The sequence below is a fragment of the Arvicola amphibius genome, chromosome 15 (genome assembly GCF_903992535.2).
Source record: "Arvicola amphibius chromosome 15, mArvAmp1.2, whole genome shotgun sequence".
Classification (NCBI taxonomy): domain Eukaryota; kingdom Metazoa; phylum Chordata; class Mammalia; order Rodentia; family Cricetidae; genus Arvicola; species Arvicola amphibius.
In genome coordinates this window covers 2,711,431-2,723,602 of record NC_052061.1, presented here as the reverse complement: position 1 = coordinate 2,723,602, position 12,172 = coordinate 2,711,431, and positions in this window count along the sequence as shown.

Genomic DNA, 12,172 nt, shown 5'->3' with positions numbered 1-12,172 from the left:
TGCTGTAGGCAACATATGGTGGTGTGGTGGGGGGTGAGAGGGGGTTGACGACACATGACATAGGCCAGCTTTCCGGGATGGCTCACCTGCTTTCTTGACAACAGGGTCAGCTCTAGTGTGCTAACCAGACAGGAAACAGACACTGTTTTTTCTTGCCCTAAGGAGGTGAGGGTCAGGGCTCTAGCTCTCCTTGAAACACCAGGGCCAGCTCTCTCACCTGTTGCAAGTGATAACAGGTGGTAGCAAGAGGATCTTTTCCTCTCCTATGCCATCACATAGGAGAAGGGTGGACCAGGTCAGCTATCCTGTTCTAATGTCATCAGGGATGACTCATCTGTGTCTCTGACCACAGTATTAGCAGCAAAAAAACCATGTAGCTTCTTTAAGAAATGGTGGCGTTCTGGTTCTGGCTCTTTCAGGAGGCCAAGCATGGAAACGGGGCTTGTGGGCCCAGATGTTTGTACACCTGCTCAGGGTTAGGAGAAAAGTAGCTTAGAGCATGCCTACTGCTCAGCACACCAGCCTGTGTAAGTGGTTGGTTCTGGTCTGTCAAGCATGTACAGGCAGGAAAGCATGGTGAATTCCCGCTGCCATTCACAGGCCATGCACTGTGCTGCATGACAGATTTAGCTTTTACATAGATCAAAAAAGGTTTATATGCTACACGGTGTTACCCAGAGTTGAGGTGGCGAGAACAGCTCCCACTCGGTAGTCTCAGAGGCAGTTTACAGACATCTGCCATGTTAGAATGGGTGGAGCCAAAAGGCAAAGCAACCTTAGTCTTAGTCCCTCCACTTAACATTTTAAGAAGTAGTCCTGGTCAGAAAAGGATTACAGCTATGCAATAAAGGTATATTCAGGTGAAAAAGACCTCTGAATGGGTCACGGTATTGGATAAATATATGTCGGCTTGAAAGAGAGAAAAAACAGTATAGACAGTTATAATATAAAAGAGTACAGTCAGTCATAGATGAAAGGAATAAGGAAAAATAAGCCATGTAAAGATGGAATATACACAAAGAGTCTGAATTATGTGTGTTATTTTGTTTTCTTTGATTTTTTTCTGTGAATGAGCTAAGTAAAGAAAGACATTTCTTTGCATGGGCTGCTAAGATAAACCAACATATATTTTAAAAGTACCTTGACTTCAAAATTTGGGTGTAAGGATATGTTGCTTTGGAAAAAAAAGGCTCTACTTTTGCTTCAAAAGAGGATAAGAACCTGTGGATTCCTTCCAGACTAATTTGGTTTCATGGACCAAGATCCCCTGAAAGGTTTCTGAAAATCCCCCCCAAATACTTTGCCCAACAAAAAAAGAAAGCAGTTTGGAGAGAACAATGCTCAAATTCCCAAATATTGCTTATAAATGTTGGGAAGTGAAGGAGCTCCTTATGTAGTTCATTAGTCCTTTGAGCAAGAAACTGCTTTTGACTGGCCTGGTGATGGTATACTGTATAAATTTTGATTCAGGAAAGAGGTTGAAATTATTTGCAAAATTAGAAAATACTGAGCATTTACTTGATGCACAAGTGATCAGTAAATGAGTATGTGACAGAATCTCCACATTTGACTTCAGTGGGTTTCATGCTTGGAATGGATCCAGATTGCATCAAACCTTTGTGAAGATACATGTGTTAATTTAGCTGAGCATGGGAATAAATTGTCTAAAACATCTCTGTACATGTATTGATGTGGGATTCTCCTCTGTATGCTGCGAATACCATTGGTTAATAAAGAACCTGTTTTGCTAGGGTAGAACAGAGCTAGGAAGGGAAAACTAAACTGAATGCTGGAAGAAAGGAGGCAGAGTCAGGAGAAGCCATGGAGCTGCTGTCTGAGATGGATATGCTGAAACCTAGCCAGTAGGCAACGTGCCTTGTGGTAAAATATAAAATAATGGAGATGGGTTATTTCTAAATGTAAGAGCTAGCAGCAATATGTTTAAGTAATTAGCTAAGCAGTGATTTAATTAATACAGTTTCTTTGTGCTTATTTCCGGGAGTCGTGGGGGTCAGGAAATGAACAAGTGGAGGGTAACCACACTAGTAGCCTCTTACTACAATGTGTGAGTATGTGAGCATGTGTTTGTATTTCTGTGTGTGTTCTGAGCATGATTCTTGGGGGTAAAGTTCTCTTCAGTTTGGAACTATTGTACAGGGTTTAAATTTTGACCATTTTACTTTCTAAATAGAGAAATTAGAGATCATGAGATATTGTGTCATGGATAAAAAGGCCAAAGTCCAAAGCTTCATTTGACCCTGTAGTACAGTGAGGTTTATCTCAGAGATTACTAATGATTGATGGCATGAGCTAATGCTCCCAACTTTCTGCTAAGAAAGTAGGGTAAGGAAGTGATTAGTAATGTGATATCCAGATAGTCAGTGTTTGAAGGATTCTTGATTTGGTTTCTGTCCTTTTCTTTTGATCCATTTCCTTCCATACATCCCCATTCTACTTATAACTTGACCTCATGCATATTATCTCAAATTGACTCACACCTTCTTCTGTTGCTTCATAATTCTGCCTATGCTGCTCTGCTGTATTCCACTGAACTAAACCCCAAGCTCCTCTCTATCCTTTGAGAGACTGTTCAAACCCTTTGCTTCCATAAAGAAGCTTATAACAAGGAAGAGCCCCTGCATTGTACCTGATGTGGGAATGCCAGTCTTTCTGAAGAGTCCTCAGCAGACTAGGCTTCTCTAGATCCACTGCCTCCTCTTCGGTTATGAATTTATAAAACATAATGCATGTTTTATTGCTCCAAGGAAACTCTACTCTCATTAAGCAATCACTCCTCTCAGTTTCCTTCCTCTAGCCTTTGGAAAATAGCCATCTACTTTCAGTGCCTTCTGAATTCTCTATTTTGGACACTTCAAACAGGAGAAATTATAAAATGTGAAATTTTGTGTAAATCTTCTAATGCTTATAAAGCGTTCTTATTGTTCATTTGCACTATACTTCAGACATTTTGTAATTGAGTAACATTAAATTTTAGATGTATCTATTGATCAGATAATAAACAGACTTCTGGGCATATTTTCATCATTTGAGTACTGAGAATATTGCTATATCTGTACAGGAATTTGAACACTTATCTTTTTGTATGTATGAGTGATATATATATATATATATACATATATATGTATACATACAAATATATATACATATATATATATATATTCATGTATGCTTGTTTTGTGAATTTATTTTGGAGGCATTTCTGTGTAAGAGTTAATGTCAACTGCAAATATGGATAATTTTATTATCTCCTTTATCATTGAGATTAATGTTATTTTAGTCCCTAGCTCAATATTGAATACAGCTAATGATAAACATCATTGGCTTTCCCTTCATTGTATAAGGGAATTTTTTTTCTTTTTATTATTATTATTATTAAAAATTTCTGCCTCCTCCCCACCTCCCATTTTCCTCCCCCTCCCTCTCCAGTCCAAGGAGCAGTCAGGATTCTCTGTCCTGCAGGAAGTCTAAGGTCATGTCCCCTCCATCCAGGTCCAGGAAGGTGCGCATTTAAACAGACTAGGCTCCCCCAAAGCCAGTACATACACTAGGATTAAAACCTAGTGCCATTATCTTTGGCTTCTCAGTCAGCCCTCATTGTCTGCCACGTTCAGAGAGTCCGGTTTGATCCCATGCTTTTTCAGTCCCAGTATAGCTGGCCTTGGTGAGCTCCCATTAGACCAGCCCCACCATCTCAGTGGGTGGGCGCATTCCTCGCGGTCCTGATTTCCTTGCTCATGTTCTCATGAGGGAAATTTTTATACTTTGCTGCTGAGTATAATTTACTTCTATTTGTTTGTTTTTGAGACAGGTTCTCATTTCTTTCAAGCTGACTTGGAACTCAATATGTAGCTGAGAATGACCATTCTCTTCTGATCTTTTTGTGTCTCTCCTGAGTGCTGGGATTATAAGTGTACCTGATCTATATAGTACTGGGGCTTGAATTTAGGATTTTGTGAATGACAGGCAAGTGCTCTGCCAATGAACTGTATTCTCAGCCTCTGAGTATGATATTAACTGTGGATTTTTTTCCACGAAATAAATCCTGTGTCAGGATGAGTTCTACTTCCATTTTTAGTTATTTTTTTCTTAATAAAAATGACATAAAATTAATATGTCATAAATAGAAATTAACCATGACAATCCAGTAGCTTTGTGAAGAGTTCCCACTGCTCTTTGAGCTGAATATGGAGAAGTCATGCACTGTGCTGACTTCCTTGTTACTGAACAACACTAGGTCATATGACACTCAGTGTACAACTCTTACTATACTGTTGGGTTCAATTGTCTGATCTTTTAAAATGTATTTTTATTTGTTTTAGTGTGTGTGCACAGGTGTGTGCATGCATGTACATATGAACACTCACACTCTCACTCATGTGTGCATACCAGGTATGCACATGTATGGAAGTCAGAGGAAAACTTGTAACAGTCAGTTCTCTCCTCTCAGCATGTGGGTTTTAAGGCTGGAACTCAGGCAATCAAGCTTGGCAACAGCAGCTTTACCTGCAGAGTGACCTCCCCAGCCCCTGATATACCTTCCATCACATACATTCTTCAGTTCTTCTAGTATTGCTTCCTTGGTTCTTTGTTTGGCTCTTTCTTACTGTCTACCATTTTGATTCCCTTCTGGAATTCCTTATCTTGTATGTGCATGAAAGTCTAGAATGACACTGTGTGTCCTCTGTTATCTCTTTCCACCTTAGCTTTTGAGATAAATTCTCTCTCTGAGTCTGTTGCTTATCAACTAATTACACTGACCCTGTAGATCTTGGGATCCATCTTCTCCCCAGCATCTCCCAGCTCTGGAGTGAGAGGTGCCGGCCAGTAGACATGGTGTGGGAGGTCCTTCTGTATATGTGTTGTTTTTATTGGTTAATGGATAAAGAATCTGCTTTCAGCCAATGACTTAAAAGAATATAGCCAGCCAATGACTTAACAGATATATATATATATATATATATATATATATATATATATATATATATATAGAGAGAGAGAGAGAGAGAGAGAGAGAGAGAGAGAGAGAGAGAGAGTAGGTGGAGTCAGCGAGACACTATGTGGCTGCCACTGGGAACAGATGAGTCAGAATCTTGCTGGTAAGCCAAAGCCACATGACAATAAACAGATTAATAGAGATGGGCTAAATTAAGACATAAGAGCTAGCTACCAATACAATTAAGTGATTTGCCAATCAGTGATCTGAAATATATTTTCTGAGTGATTATTTCTGGTTTGGTTAGCTGGGGACAAACAAGTGGCCTCCTACAACAGATTGGTGCTGCTTTAAGAGAGGTACAGTAAAAACTGGGTGGCTTCTTTATAAATGGCGACTCCCTGGTTTTCCAGCCCAAACAGCTCTGACTCTTTTAGGAGGTTCGGCTATGAATCATTTAAATGGGACTTGTAAACAGAGTGCTACAACTTCCTTAATGGCAACACAGACCTGCTGTAACCGTAATTACCCAGGATCTGGGACAGATGGCTCCCAGAGGCAATGATTAGAACTTTGACATGTTGGACTTGGCATAGTCAAAAGGTAAAGCAGCCTTGGTTCTAACCACACCCACTTAGCATTAAAAAAACCACTTCTGGTCAGAAGATAATTACAGATATGCAATAAAGACAATTTCAGATGGGAAAGACCTCTAAAAGGGTCACAGTGTTGGATAAATGTACGTAGGCTTGGGAGAGAAAAGAAAAGGAGTAAAGAGACAATAAATGTAATACAAAAGAGTACAGACAGTTATAGGTTAAAAGAGTAAAGATAAATATTAAACTTGTAGAAAAAGTAATAGATTAAGAAAAGTAAGCCATGTAAAGATGGAATATACACAGAGTCTGGGTTATGTATATTTTTGTGTTTTCTTTAAATTACTTGACTGTGAAGGAGATAAGTACAGAGAGACATTTCATTGTATGGGCTGCTAAGCTAAACCAACATATATGTTTTAAATATATCATGACTTCAGAATTTGGGTCTAAGGCTTTGTTGCCATAGGAAAGAGGTTCTTCTTTTGTTTTCACAGAGGATGAGAACCTGTGGAATCCTTCCACATTAACATGGTTTGATAGACCAAGATACCCTGAAAGGTTGCCATGAACACCCCCAAAATCTACCTCACCTAGCAAAAACCAGGAAGCAGTTTGGAGATAACTACGCCAAATTCCCAAAATGATTTTTTATAAATATTTGTTTTCATTTAAAATGGGATATAATATAGAGATTTGCATTGGTATGGATCTTGGTCTATTGATACAAATTTAAGGTCAATTATTTCTGCTCTTGATTAAAGTATTGTGTTTGCACAACTCATTAAAAAATATAATGTATAATTAAAAAATATTGGTTAATAGAGAGTAATCTATAATAGTCAAGCTTCTAGTCATGTTAGGTTTTCTAGATATATAGAGTTTTATATATATATATATATATATATGTATATATATATATATGAATATCTATTTCAGTTAGATAGATATTCTTCAGATCTTTCAAAGACTATGGTTTACGGCATTTAAAATATTTTAAGAACTTAGGACTTTTCATGACAGTGAGACACATCTACTGCTGGCAGCACCAGTTACTTCAGAAGAAGAGGCTCCTTAGCAAATGGAGTTTGTTAGCCATTTTGGCAAGAAACTGCTCTTGCTTGGACGACTTGATGTTGTGCTGTATAAAGTGGACATGAAGGACCCACATGAAAATGACTGCTAAACTTACCTAAAGATGACACATTCCTTCAGTGTTCTTGCTTTATCAAAGAGTCTGCAAGACATTCTGCAGGACACAGAAGAAAGTGGCTGACAAACTGCCAATATTGGCAGAAATGTCTTTGAAATTTCCTGCTTCATGGAACAGTCTGTGGGATACTATGGGCCTGGATACTGAAGATGGATACCCCAAATGTACAGAAGAACTTTGGGTGACTATCTATGCAGCGAGATGTCTCTGTCAATTCTACAGTTTTGGAAGTTGCTTACAATGTACTTCCTGTTAAATTAGGTAATATTATATTCTTCTGTGGTCTTTGATGGAGTTGAAGAATAGATAGTTATATTTATAGTTTTTGTTAGTTATGATAAAAGATAAAATAGATATAAATATTGCAACTGTAATTCTTGTTTGATACCAGTTTTCTTATATGTAATATTACTATGTTAAAATTAAAACTTTTCTTTTTAAACAGAAAAGGGGAAATGGGAAGTCCTTCTGCATATGTATTGCTTTTATTGGTTAATGAATAAGAAGCCGCTTTTGGTGAATAGGTTAAGAGAATATAGCCAGGCTGGACAAGATATTTAGAGAACGAGTAGGCAGAGTCAGCAAGACATCATGTAGCTACCACTGAGAACAGACAAGCTGGAACCTTGCTGGTAAACCACAGCCACATGGCAATACACAAATTAATATAGAGGGGTTAAATTAAGATGTAAGAGGTAGCTACAAATACAATTAAGTGATTTGTCAACCAGTGATTTGAAATATATTTTCTGAGTGATTATTTCTGGTCTGGGAAGCCAGGGACAAACAAGTGGTCTCCTATAACAGACGTGTTTTTTACCTTTTTGTTTTCTTTTCTTTAAATCTGAGCATTGCTGGGGATCTCCAGGAGGTCCTTATACTATGATTGCAAGCAGTTTAACCAGTGAATCATTTTGTCAGCCTCTTCTGCTTGTAGTCTTTTCTATATGTTTTTTTCAGTTATTTTTAAATCATTATTAAGGGGATTAGAATTGTCCTAATTTTATAATTATCTATTTTGAATTAACAAAGCTTAGGCTTCATAGCATGGGAAATCTCTGCTCTTACATAGCTGAATTTTCTTTTAATATTATCAGTTTCAGAATATATTTCTATATGTTATACATTTATTTATATATTTATAATTATTATGATTTTTAAGTATATTGGAACAAAGAAGAGTTATGAACTAAAATAACGTTTCCTCTATTTTCTTATGTAGTCACTTATTCTTTTTGTTTTATGTTTTCTTTTTAAAATAATATTTTTGAAAATTATATACATTTATAAATGCATATTGATCATAATAACTCACCATACCTATTCCAACTTCTTCTAGTGCTTCTCACTATGTCTTCCTCTCATTTTTCTGTCCTCTTTTTCATTTTTTTCTGTTATTAATAAGTCTCCTAAATCCAATTAGTGATAAACAAATAGGCATAAGCAAGCTACTAATGGCCATGTCCTCAGTGAGAGCAACTTTCTTTATTTTTTGTATGGCTTCTATGTTCCATTTAGCATGTTTTAATTTTACTTTGGAAGATTCCTTTTGGTATTTCTTGAAGGTTACTTCTATATGCACAGCATATCCCCAGCTTCTGCTTATCTGGAAATGTTTTTATTTCTTTTTCACTTTTGAATATTTTCTGACTGGTTACAGAATTCTTGATGGATTTTCTTTTTTTCTCCTATCACTTTAAATATGTCTTTCTATTTTACTCTTAATTCCAAGGTTTTTCTTGAGAAATTGTGCTAACTTTGAATGTTCTGCTTATGTTGTATATGTTGCTTTTAAGAATTTTTCTTGTTGCTTTTAGTTCTCCATAATATTACCATATTGTTTACATCTCTGAGTTTATCTTACTAGGAATTCTTAGATATATTTGATTAGTTTAGGCCATTGTCAGACATTATATCTGGACATATTCTTTCTACCTGTTTCCATTTCTTTCCTCTTTTTGGGTATCTCATAATGCATGTACTGTTAAATTTGCTAGAACATCACTTTTCCTGGACTTATGTGTCTTTATTTTTCAAGTTCTTATTTTTCATATAAGAAAATTTCATAGGCTTATATTTAAGTTTGTTGCTTACTTTTGATAATTTTTTAGCTACTGGTTTTTCATCGCTACAGTCTTTGTTATTTAGTATGCTTTTCTTTACTGATATTCCTCATTATATCCATATATTGTCTTTCCATTTCCTTCATTTCTTTTCCCATAATCAATATTAGCTCTTTGAACAGAGTTAAAAGTTTAGATTTAATCTATTTATCAAGTGAACCCAATGTGTGAGTTCTCAGAGATGGTGTGTGCTTGTTCCTTTTCCTTCTGTAAACAAACCATAATTCTCTCTGTATTCCTTCTGACTTGAGTTGAAAGCCAGAAATCTGAAAACTGTTATGTAATGAATCTAGAACTCTACCACATTTTTGTTCTTGCTTGCTGAATTCTATAACAGTATGTTTATTTAGCAGTGTTTTCAAACTTTTTGCTTTCTTCATTATGTGTAGTTATCAAATTTCTGTTCCCTTGTCATAGTAGTAAGCTGGTCAAAATATGTATTTCGACAAAAAAACAAAACAAAACAAAACAAATGTGACGCAGAAGTGACCACTGCTCCCTAACTTTCAAGATTCTTTCTGTGCCGGAACATGGAGGAAATATGGTGGTGGCTACGTGGCACAGATTCAATGTTTTGTTGGCACAGAACTCATAGATAACCTAGCCAAGAAAGGGCTTCTCTGAGGGTTTTTCTGCGCTAATATGCATGATTGTCTTGACATTCTGGATTTTCTGATAGTTTAGTAGCGTAAAATCTGCAAAGCCCTTTTTCCTCAGGTGATTTCATCCCAAAGTCCTTCCTACTTGGCTTTCCATGATAGCTACTTCTTGCCCATGTTCTACTCCCATTTTCTCTCCTTGTTCCATACAGGTATGGGCATTGTGCCTTCAAATGCTTCAGTATAGAACAGCTTAAGAAAAGGACTAACCAAAGAGGACAAGGTATAGCCAAACTTCTGTGTCTTTATACACATCAAAATTTATGGCATAATATTTTAATAATAAGGCCATAATGCCCCTTCTGGTACCAACAAATAGTATCATGAACTTCACCTACTGCTCCCAGATCATTGTACCATCTTCTAAGATTTCCTCTTTAACACTATTCATCTCACAATTTTGCATTTAGATACCAAATTTCCCCAGAACCAGACTTTACCAGTGTTACCTAGCTTAAGGGTCGCTTCAGAGAAACAACTGATTCGTGAGGCATCCCATTCTACCACTTTTCTATGATTGACTCCTTAATATAATTGACTTCACCTTCCTTGCCACTCTTTAAATAATACTTGAGATTGTTAGTAGTAAACTATTATGAAATGTTTTGGGTTCATATCATGTTTTTCAAATAATTTGTTATTTTTGGTTTGTTGACCAAAGAATAAAAACTTTGCCATTGTCCATGTATAAGTTCCAGATGACTAATCTAGAAAGATTCAGCATAAATTATGACTACGAATATAGTGGAAGGCATCAAATGTCTTTACAACAGTATCAGACCATTTTTGTCTTGCTAATAATGATCATGTGAAGCCACACATTACCCTGATTTCAGTGATACTGAAATATGAAATAAATGTATATTTCAGACTGATCAAATGCATGCAGTAGAGCCATGTCTGCCCATCCAGATTGTTCATTCTTTTCTTTCCTCATAGTTTCAATTTCTAAGACTCATTAAAAAAATACAAGGATCTAACGGGAGACCACCAAGTCCAGTTGGAATGGGACTGATGGAACAGGGGACCAAATCGAACTCTCTGAATGTGGCTGACGGTGGAGGAGGACTGAGAAACCAAGGACAATGGCGATGAGCATGAACTCTACAGCATGGACGGGCTCACTGTGAGCTTTGTCAGTTTGGTTGCTCACCTTCCTGGACTTAGGGGGAGCTGGGAGGACCTTGGACTTAACATAGTGAAGGGAACCCTGATGGCTCTTTGTCTTGGAGAGGGGCGGAGTGGGGGTATGGGTGGAAGGGAGGGGAGGGAAGGGGGAGGAGGAGGGGAGGAGATGGAAATTTTTAATAAAAAAAATGAGGAAAAAAAAAAAGAAAAAAAATACAAGGAAGATTTATTTGTTTTCTTTTTTCCCTGAACACACTTCTAAGAAATTCTGGCTTCTTACCTTTTGTTATTGCACAAGAATTTAATGGATTCTTCAAATTCCACGCGTAGTCAAACATTTTATGTTGGAGATCTAAGCAACCACACTTGAAGGTGTGAAACATTTGCACTTTGTATAAATATTGTATTAGGTTTTATAAGTGTAATGAACTAGTCTTTGAGGAGATGCTTCTTACTCCCCATTGCTGTTAAGCTTGAGATTGCTTTGGATTCATTTTGATATAATGTATGGGCCTGGAATTGCAAAGAATTACAAAGAACACCCTATTTTTAATCAATGAATTCTTTATAACATGTCTGGTTCTGGCAAATATATGAAACAATTCAAAGCCAAGATTTCTGTAAAAAATAATTAAACACCATAGGGTCTGTATTTTTCACCCTTGTAGTATGCTGGATTTTTCATATTTAGCACTCTTCAAGAATGTTTTGAGTTAATGTTTAAATTTGGGGGTTTCATGATGATAAAAAACATGTCTGTGTAATACAAGATAAACGAGTACATGACCAGTAATGGATGCTTAATAGGGATTTGTAAATAATGGATAAATACTGCATGTTTATTCCTTGGAGTCTGGAGTTAGAATATAAATGTAACTTCTGAAATTATGTAGTGGTGTAGTGGCAAATACTTTGGAATCAAGCCTCAGACCACTCTCTGTCCTATTTCCCACATTCTTTATTAGGTTTCCTGAAAGAAAAGGGCAGAGCAACATCCAGCGAGTGAGAGTTTGGGAACCGAGTACTCTGGCATTGAAAACAGAGGGTATGTAAATTCTGTTCTAGACCTATCTTCATTCTATAGATTGCAGTTTTCCAACATTGTTGACCTCATGTAAATTTATTGGTTATAGAAACACTAATTGCCAACTAATCTTATGTTTATAGATTCTGAATTTATGTTTATTCTGGGTTGATAATCACTCCTCTCTGTAAACTCCTGGACATTGATGAAAGTAAAATTGTAAATGCTTCACCGTCTCCTATATAGGCAAATGAGGTCTATAAATGTTAGATTAGTCTGTGTAATTTCAGGTAGACACTGACTCCATTTCCAATCTTCAATCTTATTTTGAAATAATCATTATAGGAAACACGACAAAGAGAGACCAAATCATGTGCTGTGAGTTACTATGAATCTAGATGAACTTGCTCAGGTTAATTAGGAAAATGTAGGAAGGTCTACCTCTGAGTACATAGAAAACAACAGTAATAAATAG